Raw genomic sequence first — 22620 nt, 5'->3', positions numbered from 1 at the left:
ATTAAAAGGTAATTTCTTCTGACATGTACCAAAGATGTTGACAAAACAAGCTCTTGGCTGTTTTGGAGACCAATTTATCAAAAGTTTCATATTTCTTCAGTCTTTTTAAAAAGCACAAATGTTGATTTGGTACTTTCAATGCCAGACTGCATCCAAGACATGGTTTCATATATACAAACCCAATAAATAAATAAACATCTTGAATTGCTCGTTTATCTTGGGCGCTAATTTTGAACTGGGAATGCAACAAACATAATTTTAAAGAATTAAAAAGCTCAGCCATCCACCTTGCATGATATATTACTCCTGGAGGTCTGATTATAAATTTTCTTTCATTATCTCCAAAGAAAATAATACACAGCGTTGATTTTTATCCGAAAATCTACCAATTGCCAGGTTGCGTGGGTTTTTAAACTCTCAGTCATAGTAGGTGAAAACCATGTTAAAATATATATATAATTTTAATTGACCCATCAATATCGAAAGTTTTCTGCAAATGGTTTCGGTACAGATATTTTGCGCTAAACTAGTATTTGAATTATAAGAAAACAAGTGTATGAGTCTAGGTGTATATACTTCATCTTACCATTTTTAAATTACATCTTGAGATTAAACTCTCACATCGATAACATAATATCAAATTGATATTTGCAGAAAATTATTACAAAAAATGGACACTCCAATTATAATTATACTCCTGAATAAAAACTAATTATTAAAAATTGAAAAATAATTGTATGTAAAATAATTTTTTAAACTTGAAATTTGGTAAAACACCAACATTAAATGTCTAAAAATAGTTTAAAGAAATTATGAAATATAAGTAATCTAATTAGTAAATAAATAAAAAGAAAATTCTACTTAGAACATGCTGGTATGAAAAATATTTTCAATTGGCTTGTAGTTGGAGGTTATTTTAACCTCGTTGCAAGAAGGTAATTTGTTCAGCCTGCAAGTACAGCCTGCAAACGCCTAAAAAACAAAAACAAAATCCTATCAATTTATCATACATATTTTAGCCTTCTCTGTTTGAAATGTAATGCCAGCGCACGAAAAAGTGTTGTCTGTATAGTTATTTTTAAGTTAACCTGCACGATTCAAAAAACTTATTTTTTTCTGTTGTTTAAATTAAATTTAAAATAGCGAAAAGAATGCTTTAAATAAAAGATTTTGATATTTTAAAATAGTTTAAAAAAAACTTGTAAAAAATCCATTTTTTGCAAAAGTTGCACAATTGAACAAAAGTTTTATTGCAATTTAAAATAAAACGCTTTTAGATTTTTGGCAAGTACTTTTTATGCGCTTGTCAAAGTTTTCGTGAGCGTATGGGCAAGCGCGAAAAGACTCGAGCCATGCCCTTCTTTAAGTACTACTTTAAGTACTACTTTAAGTACTACTTTAAGTACTACTTTAAGTACTACTTTAAGTACTACTTTAAGTAAACGTCTTAATATTCTGCATTTTTGCCGAAAAAATAGAAAACCAGTTTCTTTTGCGGTTTTGAATGAAAATGTTATACGACGTAAACTAAAAGTTCTGTTTGTAGAACAAAGAATATTAAAAGTTGTCTTGTTGGCTATTTATTAAACGATTTAAAATAAGATGTAGTGACAATATTTTCACTTAATGTCAATGAAGAATTACAAACCATAAAGAGTTACAAAAAGTGTTGTTAATATCAATGAATATTTACGAACCATAAAAAGTTTAAATAATAAAGTCAGTGGCGTAACTATAAATTTGAGGGCCCCCCCGCCAAAAAAGTATAGGGGCCCTCCCACATCAAATTTTTCAAAGTATATTTACAAATGAAATGTCCAATATTTGATTATTATATTGAGTTAATATAACACGATTTAGTACATAAAAAATATTTATTTTATAAACTTGAAAAATAATCTAGAATCTTTTCTCAAAATAATTATAAAAAAGAACGAACATTGAAATTATGTTTAAGAGATGCATACTTAATAGCAAAAACTATTTATTTCTATGGCAGAATTTTTATTTTTCATAATAGCCATACTATCTTAAGGCAGTATAATTTACATTCGTTAATATGTGATACATAATGACACAAATAAAAACAAAATTAACGTTTTTTATTTTGTCCCTTAATTTTATTTATTTATAATTATTTTATTTTATTTTAATCATTTTATTTATAAAATGAAGCTTTATGACGAATTAATGTCTCTGTATCCCCATTAAGTGACATGTTTTGTTTCCAATGATCGTATACTTGACATTCTTCAATATGTTTTAGGCAAGAAGCATAACTTTTTTTTTTTTCCTTAGCCCTTTCCAGTCTCGAACTCCCGAACGCCATTTGGTTATTTTTATCATTTGAAAATACCCAATATGGATCACAATATGCTGAGTCCAGATTTTTGGAATAACAGAGCCAAAATTGCTGTGTTCGACCAAATTTATATGGACAATAATAATAATTTGTGGAAAAATGTCTACAATTTTGTGAAGAATATTTTTTAAATGGTCCTTGTAGTTCACATCTTTCAGAGAAAATAATAAATTTTTTTGTGCTATCATCACGAAATTTTCTTTTAAAATATCCCATATCTGTTGTTAATGTATTTAATTTCTGAAATATATTTGGTTCTGGATCTGCTTCTTCATCTTGCATTGCAGTGGTAGTGATTGTTAAGATTTGCAAAAATATCTCCATTACTTTTATAACGGATTCATTATGATCTTTTAAAATTTCATTGTGTTCTAAGTTAATTGAAACAGATAACATTTCTTCTTGTTGGGTTGCTTGAGAAGTACTAGTAACGACATTGGTATTTTTTATCTACAACTACTTCACTAGGTTTCTGTTCTACTGATGAAAAAAATTAGGATATCTTTTTATTGTTTTTACGTAATCTATCATTAGTCTCCTTTTTTAATTTACTTTTTCTGGCTCCACTCATATAAGTTCTTTTTGAGTCCATGTTATTATAAAAAAAATATTCTATTAGAAAAATTATATCTTTGTATTAACCCTATAGGTATAAATATATATAGCTAAATATTTTTGAATAAATAATAGACTTATTTGTATTTATTCTTTAGTTCGTATTTTGAGTCCACCCTTTTAATTTTATATCAGATATGAACACATAATTTTTGTTTCTTTGTTAATTCGTACTATCCTCGTACTATAACAAAACCTAGAGCGTACAAAAACATGGTTCTACCTGTATCGCGTTTATATACATTTTTTAATTAACGTTAATATTCACTAATGTTCACTAATATTCAATAAAAATTCTATAATGGATTTGCTATTGAAATTAAATTCTGTAATCGAATCTCTATCGAAATTTAATTCTCCAATAAAAACTTCTGTTGAAACTAAATCTGTAATAAAATTTTTATTTAAATTTAATTAAAATAAAAGTCAAAAAAATACATTATAACTGTTATAAATAAAAATAATTTCTGAAAACGAGATACAATCAAAATGCAAAAAAATTTTCAGAAATGAAACTATCATCATCATTACTTAAAAATAAATGTACTCATTCTTTTTGATATTTGCCAGCACAAATTTTTTAATAAATAGCCATACAACTAAGCAGCTTTGCAAGCTACAACGCTTGCAGTACCAATTTTAAAAATCGTTACATCTGTGGGTTTTTTTTTTTATTTTATTATTTTATATATCATGGCTTTACTTAGATAACCTTAACCGAAGCAACTAAGTTTATAATAATTGGATACCTAGTATCAGATTATTTAACCGGATACAAGTTATATCTGATACCAGTATCAGATGTTTATGAAATTTGAAAAACAAACAACAAAATGCCTTTGTTTTTGAACATGCAACATATAAATGGATATTAATGAATATAAATGAGAGAAACACAGTTTTTAAGATGTAAAAATAGAAAATTATCGTACTATCCTCGTACTATAACAAAACCAAGAGCGTACTCAACACAAAAACATGGTTCTACCTGTATCGCGTTTATATACATTTTTTAATTAACGTTAATATTCACTAATGTTCACTAATATTCAATAGAAATTCTATAATGGATTTGCTATTGAAATTAAATTCTGTAATCGAATCTCTATTGAAATTTAATTCTCCAATAAAAACTTCTGTTGAAACTAAATCTGTAATAGAATTTTTATTTATATTTAATTCTAAAATAGAGTTCCAATTATAGAAAAATAATCTTTTTTACTTTAAAAATACGTGAAAAATCTCCGAGGGGCCCTCTAAGCTTCGGGGCCCTCCCGCCATGCGGGGTTGTGCTCCCCCTAGTTACGCCACTGAATAAAGTTATTTGTAAATATGTTAAACTGTATGCCAACTAACTCATCTGTTATATGCAAAACATTTTCTAGCAAAAAATAATTTAAAACCAGGAGAGCAGCCTAAAATATTCTTCTTAATAAAACAATGAGAACTGGCCAAAAGATCCTGCCTAATAAAACGAGGATAGCATGATAGATCCTGTTTAATAAAAGATTATAAGCAATACTCACTCTTCATACAAGTGACATGGACTAATAACTATTGCAAATAATTATGTATTAATGAGAGTCCTGTAATAAGTCATCTGGTCATTTTTGTTCCAGAATGTTTAAAATTGTAAATACTAAAAAAATATTGAGCACACAATTCTAAATACATTGCTGGTATAGTATGTAGCTACCAAATGTTAAAACTTAATTACAATGTTGTATTTTACAAGTTATTGCTTAATACCAGAAGAGTTGAGATTCTCAAAATTACATATTGAGTTACTTAATACCACAAGTTATTCCTTACATACCATAAGTTATTGAGATTATTATACAAGTTGCTGAGAGCTTATATGAAATAACTTTACAAGAGTTGTCTGTTATCTTAACACAGTGTTTTTTTATAGTCAAAATGCCCTACATATGTATGCTTAAACAAATTATTACTTACCTACAAAGTCATGCAGAATCTTTTCTTTTTTTTTAAGTTTGTTTTGGTTTTTAAAGAACTTTAAAAAAATAAAGAAATAAAACATGCATTGTATCACCATCAAAAATTTATTTGAAAGATTTTCCATTGCTTTCTTTATTGAAACCTTATTTTGGTAATATTGGCACAATACAATATGCAAAATTATTACTCAAAAGTGGCTCAAATGGTGCAAGAAATATCTGCTTAATATTTGAAGAAATGCATATACAGAAATATACAGAATATTCTGGTGAAACAGGTTTGAACTTTTCAAAAATGGTATACAATAGAAAATTGTTAAGAACATTCTGTACATAATAAAAAATGCCTCATTTTTAAAAATTTATAGTAACTGATTGAGAAATGCAGCCATTGAAACTTTGACTATTTTTTTAACAGTGCTTTTGGTGTGCAAGCTTAGTGTGCAATAATTATGCAAGTAATTTTTGAAGATTTAATATATTGCTATCAAAAGATAAAAATAGCTCTAAAGAAGTTTATTTTATGGAGTTATTTTATGGAGTTTTATGGAGTGTTTTCTTTTTTTAGAGTTATTGTAAACATAAAGTTAACCTTAGATGTTTTGATTAATGTGGAATAACAAAATATATAAACAATAATACATTCTTTGGGCAAAGTCAACTTTAATTAAATAAAAATTTGTTTCTATTGAAAAAAAAGTAATTTCTGTTAGAAAATAATTTATTTCTTGCTGAACAAAAAGTAGTTGCAAGAATAAAAATGTTTCTTAATGGTTTGTTTGTTTTGATTTATAGCGTTTTTATTTTTTTAATGGCCTTATATTTTTTTGGCAAAATTAAATTGCGGAATATTAGGCCGTATACTTTAAGTAGGCCATGTTGAGCACGAAAGCGCTGACTGAACAGAGAAGGCTGAAAAATTGTTCTATTTTCAAAAACATTGTTCTATTTTCATTCGCAAAATCTAATTCATAAATCTACACACACTGTAATATGCATAGCTTGTTGAACAGCCTAACTTTAGATATGTTGTGGATTAAATAGCTAACTTTTAGCTTAACTTAATCTTAAACCAATAGAATAACTTGATCTTAAAGCAATATGTTAACTTAACCTTAAAAATTACTATTTACATCTACACCTCAATTTATTCAAAACAAATGAAGAGCATAACATTAGGAACGGTTTCATCTAACTGATATTTTTATAACAGGTAATATTTATCAAAACTAATAGAAATACATTATTTTTTTATTTTCAATATGCTATATTTTTCATAAAGGTTATATGAAAATATCTTTTTTTATCCATGTTTATTTTACAACTACAAAGTAATTACAAGTACCCAATCACTGGTTGGCAGTAAAGATATACAAATTTAAATCATAAATATAAAGTTCGAAATATACGAGGTAAATAAAAATATAGTTGCTTACAACTCCGAGACATGAATAAAATAAATACCAATTACAACAATATAATAACGAGTACGTAAAAATAATCCGAGAAACATATCTCTTTATTGCTCCAATTAAAATAAAAAATACAATAAATAAAAATGAATCTGCTGATTTTTTGAAGAAGAGTTTAGATGTTTCACTATAAGTTTATTTACCACATTTCAAAATAATGTTAGTGTATAAATATGATAAAAACGAAATTTGTGTAAGATTGATAAAAAGAATTACTTATTTGTAGTCATAGGAAGCTCACAGAAAACTTAAGTCAGTCTTGTCACGAGTATCTTTTTCTTAGATGTGTAATACACATAAAAAATCAGTTGCATACGTGGTATATATGTGTGTGTTACATATATACCTTGTTATTAATATTATTTTTTTTATCAATTTGTATTAAAAGTTAAGTTACATTTATTTATTCTAATTTAAAAAAATTCCTAACAGTTGTTTAATTTGATTATTGTAGTTTTTAGCTTTTTTTTCAGAGAGTGTTCGTTGTTTAAGTTTAATAGTGATTCGTTTCTGGAAACTAATTTGTTAAATAAATTGGGACCACGATATGTAAAGGTATCTTAAAGTTGCCTGTTGCTCTTGTATTGTATTTATTTATATTGTTTTTAAAAAAGTGTGCTGTAAATATTCTGGAACCAGACTTAGTTTATATTTAAACATGAAAAGTATATTTTGAAAAATATTTATTTGAAATATATTTAGTACATTCATTTGTTCCAGTAAGGGTTGAGCATGAGTAAGTTTGTTTTTGTTGTACACTAGTCTTGATGCGTGTTTTTGACGTAAGTAAAGTGGCTGTAATTTAGATTTGTGGGTAATGCCCCATGCTATATTGGCATACATGAGATAGCTATTTATGAATGAAAAGTAGATAAGTTTTAGATCTTGAAATTCTATAAATAAAAGTCAAAAAAATACATTATAACTATTATAAATAAAAATAATTTCTGAAAACGAGATACAATCAAAATGCAAAAAAATTTTCAGAAATGAAACTATCATCATCATTACTTAAAAATAAATGTACTCATTCTTTTTGATATTTGCCAGCACAAATTTTTTAATAAATAGCCATACAACTAAGCAGCTTTGCAAGCTACAACGCTTGCAGTACCAATTTTAAAAATCATTACATCTGTGGGTTTTTTTTTTAATTTTATTATTTTATATATCATGGCTTTACTTAGATTACCTTAACCGAAGCAACTAAGATTATAATAATTGGATACCTAGTATCAGATTATTTAACCGGATGCAAGTTATATCTGATACCAGTATCAGATGTATATGAAATTCGAAAAGCAAACAACAAAATGCCTTTGTTTTTGAACATGCAACATATAAATGGATATTAATGAATATAAATGAGAGAAACACAGTTTTTAAGATGTAAAAATAGAAAATTATGTTAACACTTAATTTCATTACTAATATAATGTACCAGTATATCTAAACAGTCTATTTAAATATATACTAACTATAATTTTTAAAATACTTTTTTGTTGCTGTTTATACTTTTTATTCAGTAAGCCCAGTCTTTACATTCCTAGAGGTCTTTTAATAATAAAACTGTTGTAATCGAATAAACATAAACTTAATTTATAGAATGATCAGATTTCAGTTACACGTTGCAAATTAAGATATTTTAAACATTTTTTCATAATAGTTTATACATATATTATTTATACCTACCAATAAATATTTTTATAAAATATATTTTATCAACGATAAATTCAACGGTTTATCAACGATAAAATATTTTTAAATATCAAGTAACAAATAAATAAATTTTTACAAAAAAAATCGTCGCTGCAAAGCAAACTATCTTAAGTCCATTTTAGCAAAATTGACTTTTTTTGGTTTAAAATATTCCTTAGGTGCACAAAAGCCATCTCACAAAGTATGGAACTAAAATTGATTCAACTCTTGCAACTATGAGTAAAATTCAAATATCTTATGTTTCAAAAAAAAAAAATTAAGAGACATTGTTGCTGCAAAACAAAACTATCCTAAGTCCATTTTTTAACAAAAAAAAAAACTTTTTTGGTATAAAATACTTAAGGTTGTAGTACTACAAAAAACAGGCTGAAAATTTTTTTTTCAAAATTTTTATTTTAACAACTTTTATTTATTATGTCTACTCTTATAATAATAAAAAAAAAATCAAAAGGCCTAAATCATTCTTAATAGATTTGGTACTGAAAATTAAAGCGCCTTAGCAACAGCCCTTAGATATTTCTTGTAATTAAAACTTTTTTAAATTGCATTATTCTAGCGAATAACTTTTTGGGCATCTTTTAATTTTTTAACAAAGATAACTTTTTAACCTCTCATTGGAATTATTTCAAATTTTCAGCAATTATTCTTAAGTGTATTTTTGATGTGCTGAACAAAGGAAAATTAGCTTATTTTAATATTAACGTATAAAAATTTGAATTTTAGAAGGCTGTACTTATACTTTTTTTTTTTTATTGGTAGAATTTAATAACTTTAAAGTTTTTAAATGTTGTTTATTGTATAATTTTTATTCAGCACAATTTTTTGAACATATATAAAACTACTTATTAAGTTTGGTTTGTAAAACATGTATGGTTCTCAAGATATTCTTGTTAAAAAAAAAGTCCACTTTTTTACCTAAATTTTGCTAATTAATGCACATAATTACTGAGCAGGGGGTAAAAAAAATTAACTTTGTTGTTTTTTGAAATGATTTAATTTAACACTTTAGAAAAACATTAATATTCCTACATATTATCAAGTTTTAAACTTTTTTCCTTTTAAAGGGTACTACCACCTTAATATATATAATAGATAACTGAAAACAAATATATTTAATCAAAAAATTCAAAAGTAGTGATTAAATTTAAAACTTGTCTTTATTTTTTTCTCAAAACACCCAAAACGGACTTAAGATGGTCTTGTTTTGCAGCGGCAATTTAATTTGAAGAATTTTGTCATATTTTATATAGTTTTAAGATTATCTTAAGTCCATTTGCATTGTTGCTTCTCATAAACTTAAATTTTTAATTTGATATAATATGAAAAATAATAACATATTCTATAAGTATATTAAAAACAATTTGGTTTAATTAAGAAGATCAAACGCAGTGATAAATTAAAAACTTTAAATGCCTTTTTCTCAGAACAGCAAAAATGGACTTAAGTCTTGTTTTGCAGCAACGAGATAATATCTTTATTAAAAAATTGTTTTTTTTTTAAATCAAATTTTAAAATATAATTTTTTTTAATTGACCAATTTCCTGTAAATTAGTCGAAAAGTCACATTTAAGTTGCAAAGAAACTTTAGAGATAAACTCATATTTATCTTTTATTTCACTTGTATAAAATTCTAGAAATGGTCCATTGTGTGTTAGATCCATATTTAGTTAGAGATTTTAAGATTACTATTTTAGGTTTAAAGACTTTTTGATTATCAAAGATGTCAATTTTTACAAGAAAAAATACTATATCTCAATATAAATATATATAATATATATATATATATATATATATATATATATATATATATATATATATATATATATATATATATATATGGTTTAATTAAGAAGTATATTTAATTATAATAAATATAATAAATATATATTTAATTAAGAAATATATATATATATATATTTAAACAACTTTTAAAATGTATTCTACAAAATAGAGTGCTCAATGTTCTTAAAAGAACAGAGCAATTATAAATTAGTAGAAAATCACTTAACAAAAATTTTTCTCATTTAACACTGTGTTTCATCAATAAAGACTCATCAGAAACGAATGATCAAATTAATAAAAACTTCAACTTATACCAAAAATTAAATTACAGGAAGTCGCAAATGTCTTAACTACTGAAAATTTTCACATATTTGTGGAATTTGCTGACACTATTATAAAAAGAATTCTTTAGAAATGATTTCTTATGCTTTTTGAAAATAAAAATATTTTCAAAAGGGGGATTTAATTATTATTTAACTATTTAACTATTATTTAACTATTATTTGAGCTCATTTATTTTTATAGTTTTTTAGGAGAAACTTATTTTCGTGCCTACATTTAGAATTTAATTCGGATTTTTTGTTTAATAAGCATTCTTGGTTTACATGAGTAATTATTTCAAATTTTTCTTGTAGGCATAGTATGCATTTTTCGGAAATATTGTTATATGCAGGCGCTGTTTTAAGGATGGATCAATTCAGTATAAAATCATTAATATTTTCACCTTTTAATTCCTATATATATTTTGACAGCAGTCAAAATATATATAAGAATTAAAAGGTGAAAGAATAAAAAGTCAAATAAAAAGTCAATTCCCCAGTATTTTGCTTTTTTTATTTCGGTAATAATGTGCGTTAAAACCTTTTGAGACATAATATCAATTAGCTCTTCACAAATAGTTTTAGACAAATAATTTACATTACCTTTGCCTTTAATTGCAAAAGTGTCAATGTGTTGCTTTAAAACTGGATCAAATTGAGTCAGCAGTTCTAACATGCCTAAGTAATTTCCGTTATTTGACGATCCTATAACTTCATTATGGCCTCGAAAAGTTAATTTTCCTCCAGCTAAAAAACGAATAACCGCTACTATTCTATTTAAGATTGCAGACTAATAATAAAATTCTCTTTTAATATGGCTTACTATACATTCATCGACATGAGTATTTTGTTTTATGAATTCTATCCACTTAATCATACATTGAAAATGTTCCTTGCTGTTTTCGTGGCCAAAAATAGTTTGTTTAGCTTTTTTCCAATTGTAAAAGCCTTTTTTGACAAATACGTTGTCGTAATCGGTTAAAAACAACTTGCAAACATATTAAAATACACATCCAGTGGATTCAGAAAACATTAACCATTTTCGGTCATACTTTTCGCCATTATTCATCACTTTTTGAAAATATTTAACCGAATAATATCTGTACTGGTTTTTGAATATCCGCTTTGAAGATTCGAAATTAGAGTCTTTATTCTGAAAAAAAGCATACCCCTTGTTTAAATACTTCATACGTTCATTTTCCTTTAATTGTAATGTCCATAAAGCAGGGTCTTCGCGTAGAATGGTATCTAGGAAAAAAAATCATGATAAATAAGCCTAATAAAAAAATAATAAGTGACAATATATAGAATAAAAATATTAGCTGCCTAAAAAGTAAATTGTTTGTTTAGCAGATGTTAGAGGTGTCATTTTTTTTTTTTTTTTTTTTTTTTTTTTTTTTTTTTTTTTTTTTTTTTTGCTATATAAATTTATTAAAGTCGTAAAGCATAATATAAATACAAATAGCAGGGGCAAGAAGAAGACATAATTGGTCTTATCACCAAGCCCCTTAGTCTATACCGTAAATATAAGACAACAAAAATTTAAAAACGTAACACTATATAATATAAAACATTTTTATAAAGACTTAATAGAATAAAAATCATCGGTCCTAAAGTCCTACTTTAACTTTTTGTTTTTGTGTTGGTCAAGAAAAATTTTAAAAAAAGAAAAAAAGGAATTTGTACAAAGAAACTATATTACTAATAAGCAAGCAAGCAAATACGCACAATCCTGAAGCTTTCCTTTTACACCAGCATATACCTTTAAATATGTGAATAATTCTTATAAACCATAATTTTATATATATATATATATATATATATATATATATATATATTTTTATTTTTTTTCAAGCCTCATTAAAACTTCAGAAAAAGTTGAGCGCTACGTCGATCATCTGTAGTTTTTGCTTTAATTTATTCTTAAACTCATTTAGCATAGAAATTGTTTTAAGTTCATTAGTTAATATTTTATTCCATAATTTCGGCCCTCTAGTAGAAATTGAAAATTCGGTCGCCGCAAAATAACTTTTGGGTTGGATATAACTGTTATTTGAAAATCTGGTGAGATATCTATTCTGATTTATTTTGAATAATGGGTAAAAAATTTTAGGAGATACATTTTTATTAATTTTGAACATAAATATAAGAACTTGATAGACATTTAATTGATAAACATTCATTATATTTAAATTAACAAATAATGCTTGGGAGTGTGTATAACGGCCCACATTGGAAATGATTCTGATTGCATGCTTTTGTTTATTAAATAGTTTTTTTATTTTATTTTTATTTGTACTGCACCAAGCAATATTTGCATAATTAAGATGGCAATGAATGAACGAGAAATATAAAAGCTTTAAGCAAGTTGGATTTAAAAAAGGCTTAGCTCTGCATAGCAGGCCTATGTTCCTTGAGATTGTATTTTCGAGATATTGTATGTGATCTCTCCACGTCACATTTTCATCAAGAAGCACGCCGAGAAATTTTAAAGTGGTTTCTCTTTTTATGTCCTGATTGGCAATACAAAGTTTTGGAAGTTTCAATGGAATTTTATCTCGGTCATGAAAACGATGGAAAAAAGTATATTTTGTTTTGGTTACATTTAACGATAATTTGTTTGCATTAAACCATTCAGTAAGATTTAATAGCTCTTTGTTTACTGACTTAAACAGAATATTTATATCATTATGTGCATAAAATAGATTTGTGTCATCTGCAAATAATATTGTATCTAGTTCGGTACAAGCTTTGCTTAAATCATTAATAAAAATGAGAAATAGGAGTGGCCCTAATATAGATCCCTGAGGAACCCCACATGTTATGTTCATATTGGTTGTTTTACCTTCATTATAAGAAATGTATTGTTTTCTATTTGACAAATAGTCATTAAAAATAGTAAAAATAGAGGTACCTGAGTCAAGCTCATTATTATGCATTGTAGATTCAACACTTTCAACTTCTTGAATTTCATTTGAAGGACCTTGGCAGGCTACCTCATTTTCCGTGTTATTGTTTTCATCTTTTCTTTCATTGTTTTTATTATTATCTACAGTTTGTGGAGTTGCATATTAGTTTGGTTTGATGAAAAAAAATTTGTCATTTTTGGAAGTTTAGCTACCGTTTCCTCTCTCTCTTTCTTCAATCTTCAATTAGAAGCTCCAGTTTCGTATTTTCTTAGCATTTTAATTATAACTGTATAACCTGAAAAGTGTTAAACTGTTCTTTTTTTTTCTTTCACGAATTTAGCGCTTAAGCTATTAAATGCATTCACACAAGAACTCTTTTGTGCGGAAGTACAAAAGAATTGTAGGATTGCAATCGTTAATGCATTTTCAATAACAATATAATTATTCAAGTCATTAATAATTTTCCAAAGGAAATTGTTTTTGTAGCAATTTGTACAAATGTTACATTCAATTATTACTATAAGGCGCTGCTACCAATCTAGTAACTTTTTTTTGTAGAAGTAGTTGCGCTCCTTCGTTGTCAAAGACTGGAAAAAATATACAATGCAGCTAAAATTGTGGGGCCCGGGGCTATAGCCCCCTAGCCCCCCTCCCCTTGATCCCCCACTGCCTGCAGGCAACTTACGCCGAGACTGGGGCTAATTGCATACAGTATTAGTTTTTGATCTTAGTATCTAATGTCAGAATTATTTCATGATAGATTGCTTTTGTTTGAAAAAGTTATGTCTGTTTTCGGATTGCGGCAGAATATTTTTGGGATTAATATAACTTTAAGACTTCGAGCCTCAAACTTGGATGTGTTTATGCTTATTTAAAATGAGAATCCTTTGCAAAACATTACAATAATTGCATATTCATTTAACAATATTTTAGCATTATTCAAAAATTTTGAACTTTAAAGTGTTATCAAATAAAATCCCGCGACCCTGTTTGTTGAAAATTATTTTATACATTTGAATTGTCCTGTGATAAGTGATAAACAAGAAAAATATTAAGAAAAAAAAAAGATGACTTATAATAACAAACAATACAATTGCGCTTAAAAACTAAATCACACCTTAGATTGACATATACAGGGTAGGGCAAAAGTCCCGCTACCATTTTGATTGCGCGCCATCTTGGTTATGTGACGTTTAGATCAGTTTCGTTTTAAGTATTGTGTTGTATAGACGCTCTAGTTTTATAATGAATAAATATACGCCACAATAACGAGCAGAAATAGTGACAATATTTATCGAAAGTGATCGTTCCATTATTGCCTGTCAGCGGAAATGACCCCACAAACCACAATTTATTGATTACATGCCAATTTTCGACAATACGGTACGACAGCAGACAGACCTTGTTCTGGAAGACAACAGACGTCTTGTAACGCTGAAAATGTGGCTCTGGTGCGCGATAGTGTTGCAGAGTCTCCAGAAACATTAATTTGGAGATGTGGTTCCCAGTTACACATTTCTGTACGTAGTTTAAGGCGAATTTTGAAAACTGATTTGAAAATGTTCCCGTACAAAATTCAATTATTTCAAAAATTGCTAGCGAGAGATCTTGATCAACGAGTTTAGTACAGTAATACAATCCTAAGGCTGTCTTGTGAAATTGAAGATTTTTTGTCTAAATTGATAATGAGCGATGAAGCCCATTTTCTTCTCAATGACAATGTCAATAAACAGAACAGTCGGTTTTGGGGAACAACGAACCCTCAATTAATTCATGATACATCATTGCATCCACAAAAAATAACTGTATGGTGTAACATTCATGCTGGAAACATTATTGGTCCCTATTTTTTTGAAAATGAACAAGGTGTTCAAGTGACTGTTACTGCTGAACGGTACAAGGCATGACTCGAAATTTTCTTGTGCCTGAAATGGAAGAGCAAGGACTAGAGGACATGTGGTTTCAGCAAGATGGGACCACAGCACACACAGCCCGTTCAACAATTCAATTACTGAATGACGTTTTTCAACGAAGACTAATTTCGCAAAATGGCGATTTAGCATGGCCAGCTAGATCTCCGGATTTAACAGCACCAAACTTTTTCTTATGGGATTTTTTAGAATCAAAAGTTTATGCAAATAAGCCCTAAACGATTCAACACCTTAAAGACAATATTTGTCATGAAATTGAAGAAATTTACCCTGAAATGTTACTGGATGTCATAAAAAATGCCTTAAAAAGAGCCGAGAGTTGCATAGCAAATAACGGTTACCATTTAACCGATATAAATTTCTAATCATAACGAAAAAAAATGTGAAGACTAAATAAACTTTTTATGAAAACCAAACTTACTTATCTTTTCTTTGAACAAAGTTATTGGCAATTAAAATGGTAGCGGGACTTTTGCCCTACCCTTGAATAATTACTATAAATTATTTCAGCAAAATAAAATACCACTGATCGCTAAATATGAGAAGGTGGTAGGAATTAAAACGGTATGAAAAAGGAATTAGAATGGTATGAAAAATGTTTTTATCAATCTTTATTTTTTATCTTTAATTATTAAGGTGCTCCTCTGCGGTACTCTATGAGCACCAAGCATTTATCCAGGAAGTTCACATATCCTTCCTTACCAATGTTGTTTATTAGGCTTAAGCTGGTATTAAACCTCAAACCTGTTGGTTTTAAGCCAGAACTCTAACGGCTGCATTAATATAAACGGTTGAAAAATATTACATGATGTTAGTATGTATGCACATGTATATATGGGCTGGTAACTTAGGGGAATTGTATTTAAAATAAAATAAAAAAGCAACAAACAAACAGCTCGCATAAAAACAATCAAGCATAATTTTGTCAGCATTGTCTATAACGCACGCATTAAAATTTTTTTTTTTAAAAGCATCATAAGTTATAATAAGTAAAGGTCTTTATCTCTAAATAAGAAAAACTTTTTCTTTTGAAATTAAGGATGGTATGCAAGAAGCGAACTTGAGTCAAGTTCGACTGCAACTTACATTGTAACCGATAGCGGCAGAGTATGGTTTTTACCTCAAGTACTCTGCGCTATTGGTTACAATGTAAAGTTCAAGTCGACTTGACTCAAGTTCGTTTCTTACATTCCACCCTCGATAATTTTCCACTGTCTCCTTAAATTTAGAAAACCTCGTCGGAATTCGTTCCAAGTCTGTTACATTAGGTTATTTCCCGCATGTTTTTCTCAGAAATGCGGGAAATAACCTGGCGTAACTTCAAACAAATTGCAATGACGTAATCGAGACGAACCATGAATTTCAAACGTAAAAGTTTTAAGTTACTACAAATATTTGATGACTTTGTAATATGATACTTATTATTTTATTGTTGTTATTCATATTGGTTTTCATTTTTATTTATAATAATACTTAATTTTTTATTGGTTATTAAATTTTGTTTTTTGTTTAACAAAAAAGAATTAAAAAATATGGATGCAAGTATTGTAATTAGAAATGAAAATGTTTATTGTTAATTCCACTAAAACTCGCCCTACGCAGCTTTAGAAAGTGAAACTTGCTTTAATATTGAAAGTGGTGCAGAGATTTATATTACAAAGAAGAAGTTGTTTGCAAAAAATCTCAATGTTTGAAATAGCAGTTAGAGAAACTCAAGTTGGTTCAGCTATGAAAACAAAGTTCAACTAAAATTTTTAATAATTTTCTTTATTAACAATAATACAAATAAAATAAAAATGAAAAATAAAATTTAAAATAAGTTTGCAATTATATGTAAAAAAAAAAAAAAGTAAATTTCATGAGGTGACTAATAACAAAGCTCATGACAGCTGTTTCAAAATCATACATACAGGTTCTTTACTGATATACCTCTCATTTGTGCCATGGGCATAAGAAACAAATAGTCCCATATGATGTAATAACATTTTTTGTAAAGATTACATTAAAAAACAACATTATTACATAAATTTATCATTTGCTGGTAAATCTAGCTGAACATCTGGTAACCCTAATCCAAAATATAAAAATAAAGGGTTTTTGTTTTTATTTTTAGGTGAACCACAATGAAAGATAATATATTTATTCATATATTTTATTTAAATATATATATATATATATATATATATATATATATATATATATATATATATATATATATATATATAAATATATATATATATATATATATATATATATATATATATATATATATATATATATACATATATATAAATATATATATATAAATATATATATATATATATATATATATACATATATATATACATATATATATATATATACATTATATATAAATATATATATATATATATATTTATATTTATATATATATATTTTATATATATAAAGATATATATTTATATACATATACATATATATATATATATATATATATATATATATATATATATATATATATATATATATATATATATATATATATATATATATATATATATATATACATACATATATATATATAAATACATATATATATATATATATATATATATATATATATATATATGTATGTATATATATATACATATATATATAAATATATATATATATATATATTTATATTTATATATATATATATTTATATATATAAAGATATATATTTATATACATATACATATATATATATATATATATATATATATATATATATATATATACATACATATATATATATATATAAATATATATATATATATATATATATATATATGTATGTATATATATATATATATATATATATACATATATATATATATATATATATATATATATATATATATATATATATATATATATATATATATATATATATATATATATATATATATGTATATATATATATATATGTATGTATATAAATATATAAATATATATATATTTATATATATATATATATATATATATATATGTATATATATATATATATACATATATATGTATATATATATATTAGAGATGTGCCGGGTAATAAATAATAAAAATAATAAAACAAACTTTGTTTTAGTGTCACTTTAAACTGTGTTGAAATATTATTTACCAGATAAAAAATAGTGCTTTAATCAATGAACTTCTTGATTGTTTCAGAAGTTAACAATTCCTATGTACTAAAACTAGACGTGTTTCACTAAAATTACGTTTTTAAGTATACTTTTGCTATAATATATTGCAAAACGTTAATAGCAGATAATATTGCAAAAAGGAAACGGATTTATACAGGTATAAAAACCATAAAGTACAATGAAATAATATGAGAATACAAAAAAAATAAAAAGGAAACAAAAGAAAAAAAACTAGTAATTGCTTCTTCTTATTGCTTAGAATGCGAGAGAAAGATACATTTTTGCAATTTTCATTGCAAAAAATGAATGAAAGTTAATACTTTGCGTAGGTCGTTTTTAAACCAAGTTTTTGCTAAATGATTGTGTACAGTAAATGAATTTTTACACCAACGAACTTTTAACCAACATAGATTGGTGTTTTCAAAACAACAAAACCAGAGCTTAATGTTATGTGAAAAACTTCCAACATCAAGCCAGAGACAAAATATTTATAAGCATCTGACACTTCGTAATTATCCATAGCCTCAAAAGGAAAAAAAACTTTTTATTTAATAATGATAAACATCATGGAATTGAACTCATGGCCGTTCAGTTGGGTTATCTTTCCAAGTATTTGCAAGAAACTTGTATGGACATTAGTTGATTCCAAGAATTGTAAGTTTGTTTATATACCTTTCTGAGGCATGAAAATCTAATTTTTAATGCCTAAAATTCGTACAATAAAGTATTTTTCGTACGAATTCTCTAATCTTAACTAATCATTTGTTTTCCCCTATCCACGATGGTAACAATTCGCGCTATTGAAATTTTGCAATATATATGTCGACTGCAAGGATTACTAATATATATTTTTTGTTATTATTATTAAATATTTATTATTAAATATTTTCATAATTATTACAACATATTAATTGTTATTTATTTTTTTATTATTACTATATAAATTTATTTGTTACTGTATAAATTTATTTAAAAAATATCATTATAAATATTATTTAATATTGATTTATATTACCTTAGTTTAAATATTATTTTATCATTCTGTCTTTATAATTATACAATATTATAATTTATTGTTTATTCATTGACAGATAATCTACTATTATATTATTAACTACTATATTATTTAATCGTTGTTATATGTATATATATAAATATAATCTATGTTAGTTAAATGTTGTTATGTGTTATTTAACTATTTGTTATTATACCTAGTATTACATTAGCTTTAATTTTTTTCTTATTCAAACATTTATTTAAATTGATTAATTGAAATTACATTAATTTAGTAGCAATATTTATTTACTTATATTTTGTTGACTTTATCTTATAATCTTAATTGTTTAGCCTAATATTTTTTTAATTTATTTTAAATACTTTATATTAGTTTAACATTTGATTCTTTTATATAGTTACATTAAATCATATATATAACAATATATTAACTTTAACACTTTACTCATTCAATAAACTCTATTGTGGAAAGTTTTCCTTGCATTGTATGCAACAAAAATATTGCTAAAAATTACAAATCTGTTTAATGTGACAAATGCAATTGCTGGGTACATATCAAGTGCAATAACATTAGTAGCAAACATTCTGATTTAATTTCTGATTCACAAACCTGGTTCTGCATTGTTTGTGATCCTCAGCCTAGTTCAATTAAAACACTTAATTTAAATATTCCAACTAATTCCTGTGATCTCGATTATTTGTTTAAATATCTAAACAAAGTAAACAATTGTGTCTTAGATTGTAAGTACTACAATGTTGATGATTTTAATGCCTTAGATCTAAACCTAAACCCATTAAATTTCTGACAGTTAAATATTTCCTCACTTTCTTTTCATATAGATGAGTTAAAATCTTTACTTAGTTCCTTAAAATTTCCTCCCTGTGTTTTGGCTGTGTCTGAGACAAGACTGAAACAATATGTATCACTTATAAGTAACGTAGAAATTAAAAATTATGTGATAGAACATACACCAACTGAGTCCAGTTGTGGCGGTGACCTTCTTTACATTAATTCTACTTCTATATATAAAAAGAGAGATGAACTTGAATCAATTATCATAGAAATAATAGATCCTAAAGGCAAAAATACAATCGTTGGTTGTATTTACTGTCAACCTTGCATGTCAATTCATGATTTTAATTGAAATTTTCTTAATAATTTATTAAATTAAAAACCAAAATAGTTATTGAAAAACAAAAGAAAATAAAAATGAGTGATTTCAACATCAATTTTCTTAATTATGAAAACTCGTCTGAAATATCATTTTTCATTAATAATATGTGCTCAAATACTTTTTTTCCTTACATTTCATTGCCAACAAGAGTCAAAAAAGTTATCAATAACATTTTCATGAATTTGTACAAATCCCAAGTTTTCACTCCATATATATAACAGGAAAGATGTGCAGAAGGTGTTATCAAAGGTTTAACAATGATGAGATGATGTTAAGAGTATTCCTTGGTCCTAATTAATAAAAGAAGAAGATGACCCTAATTAATCTGTTAAATTATTCATGCAAAGTTTTGAAATATTCTTAATATACATGCGCCATTGAAACCTCTCACAAAAAGACAAATTAAATCTAAAAGTAAACCATGGACAACTCAAGGCATTTTGAATTCAATTAAAATAAAAGATAAACTGTACACAAAATTTCTCAATCATTTGTCAACTATAATAAAAGAAAGAACATTTAATTTATTTAAAGCATACAGAAATAAAGTCAGTAATTTATTAAAAATAAGTGAAAAAACCTTTATTGAACTTTCACTCCAAAACAATTTACATAATATGAAAAATACATGGAAAAAAATTAGAGAAATAATTAATATTAACAACAGTTTCACACAAAAGCAGTCTATCAAACTTATGATCAATAACACCTTAATTACCGATAATAAAACTATTGCTAATTCATTGAATGATTATTTTTTAAATATATCAATTAATATTTCTGAAAAAATTGAACCTTTTGAAAATTTAATAAGTTTAACGAATATCGTAAAATCCCAAACTTTAACTCATTTTTTCTTTCACCTGTAACAAAACTTGAAAAAAATTGAAACAATTATTTCCAAGATGAATGATAGGAAAAATAGAGGCTCTAACAGTCTTCCGAATTCAATTCTTAAATTATCATCAAAAATTATATCTAAACCAATCTCTAAAATAGTTAACTACTCATTTAAAAAAGGAATTTTTTTTTTTGAGAAAACTATGCACAAAAGACTGTACAACTTTTTTGACACCTTTAACTGTTTTCATAAATTACAATACGGATTTAGACATTACTATACTATTACACACGCAATAATTGATTTTACAGAAACTTTCTGAAATGCCCTTGATAAAATCTAGTTTGTTCGTGGTGTTTTTCTCGACCTGCAAAAAAGCATTCGATACAGTAAATCAGGATGTTTTTCTTGCCAAGTTACAATACTTACGTGTACGTAAATTACAATACTATGGTGTACAATACTATGGTGGCCTTGTTAAGAAGCCTTACGCAGCTCGCATTTTGCTTGCGTAAAGGCAGTTTTGCGTTACGCAAAACTGGCCTTCAGCAGTTTTGCGTTACGCAAAAACTTATTCTTTTAGAATATTTTTAATTAACTTTTGATATCGTTTATGTGACGTTTATTCTGAAGAAATAATGCATTTAACCGCAATTGTAAACTATTAGATTTTTTGTTAAGGAAACAGTTTGTTTAATAATTTTTTTTATTGTTGATAAAAATTAGTTAAAAAAAATAAAGTGTTTTAAGTTTTATCTTAAGGAATTAAATATATAATTTCCTTTTAAATGTAAAAATTATTTTTTGTCATAATAGTTTAAAAAATGCACGATTTATTTTAATGTAAATATTTTATTAATAAGATATTTTGTTTATTGTTAATTCAATAGCCGTAAAGTTTGACGTTAGTTTAATTTATGATAATAAATTATGATCACGAATATGTTTTCGGTAACTGATAAATAACAAAAAAAAAACTCTTTATTGTTTAAAAACATTATTAAAAAGAGTTCACAAATTAAATAAGAAACAATTTATTAACAGTTAATAAAATAATCAAAAACCAACTGTAAAATTATAAGAAAATAAACATACATTATTTTACGTTTCCTGAAAAGAATATTTTTTTCAAAATAAAATTTAGTTCATATTTGAAAAAAATAATAAAAATGATTTTATTTGTAACTTTTGTTCTAGTGAGAAAAAAACTAACTGTTTATATGATTTTTAACGCGTTAATAAAATAACTTTAATTACAATTTAAGTACTTGAAAAGACGCTAGTGACGCAATGTAACTTCTAACGACGCAAAATATATTTGCTGAGTTTGAGATACTCTTTTTCGCTACGCAGCGAAATCT

At 25.7% G+C, this 22620-nt stretch overlaps 1 protein-coding gene across 2 annotated transcripts in view; it reads left to right on the top strand.

Moving 5' to 3' along the window:
• Positions 1-6093: 6093 nt before the first annotated feature.
• The window catches only part of LOC136088842 (optineurin-like), a 53380-nt gene continuing 36853 nt past the window's right edge, over positions 6094-22620 (top strand). Inside the window, exon 1 of one of the 2 annotated variants that reach the window (XM_065813758.1) lies at positions 6094-6148. The gene's annotated coding sequence lies outside the window, so the exon portion shown is untranslated. Of the gene's footprint in view, positions 6149-18213; positions 18884-22620 lie in introns of those variants that run through there. The other variant, XM_065813757.1, reaches the window with a different exon arrangement.

This window comes from Hydra vulgaris, chromosome 12, assembly GCF_038396675.1.
Source record: "Hydra vulgaris chromosome 12, alternate assembly HydraT2T_AEP".
Lineage (NCBI taxonomy): Eukaryota > Metazoa > Cnidaria > Hydrozoa > Anthoathecata > Hydridae > Hydra > Hydra vulgaris.
The sequence above is the reverse complement of the archived record's forward strand: the minus strand, read 5'-3'. Positions and strand labels throughout refer to the sequence as shown.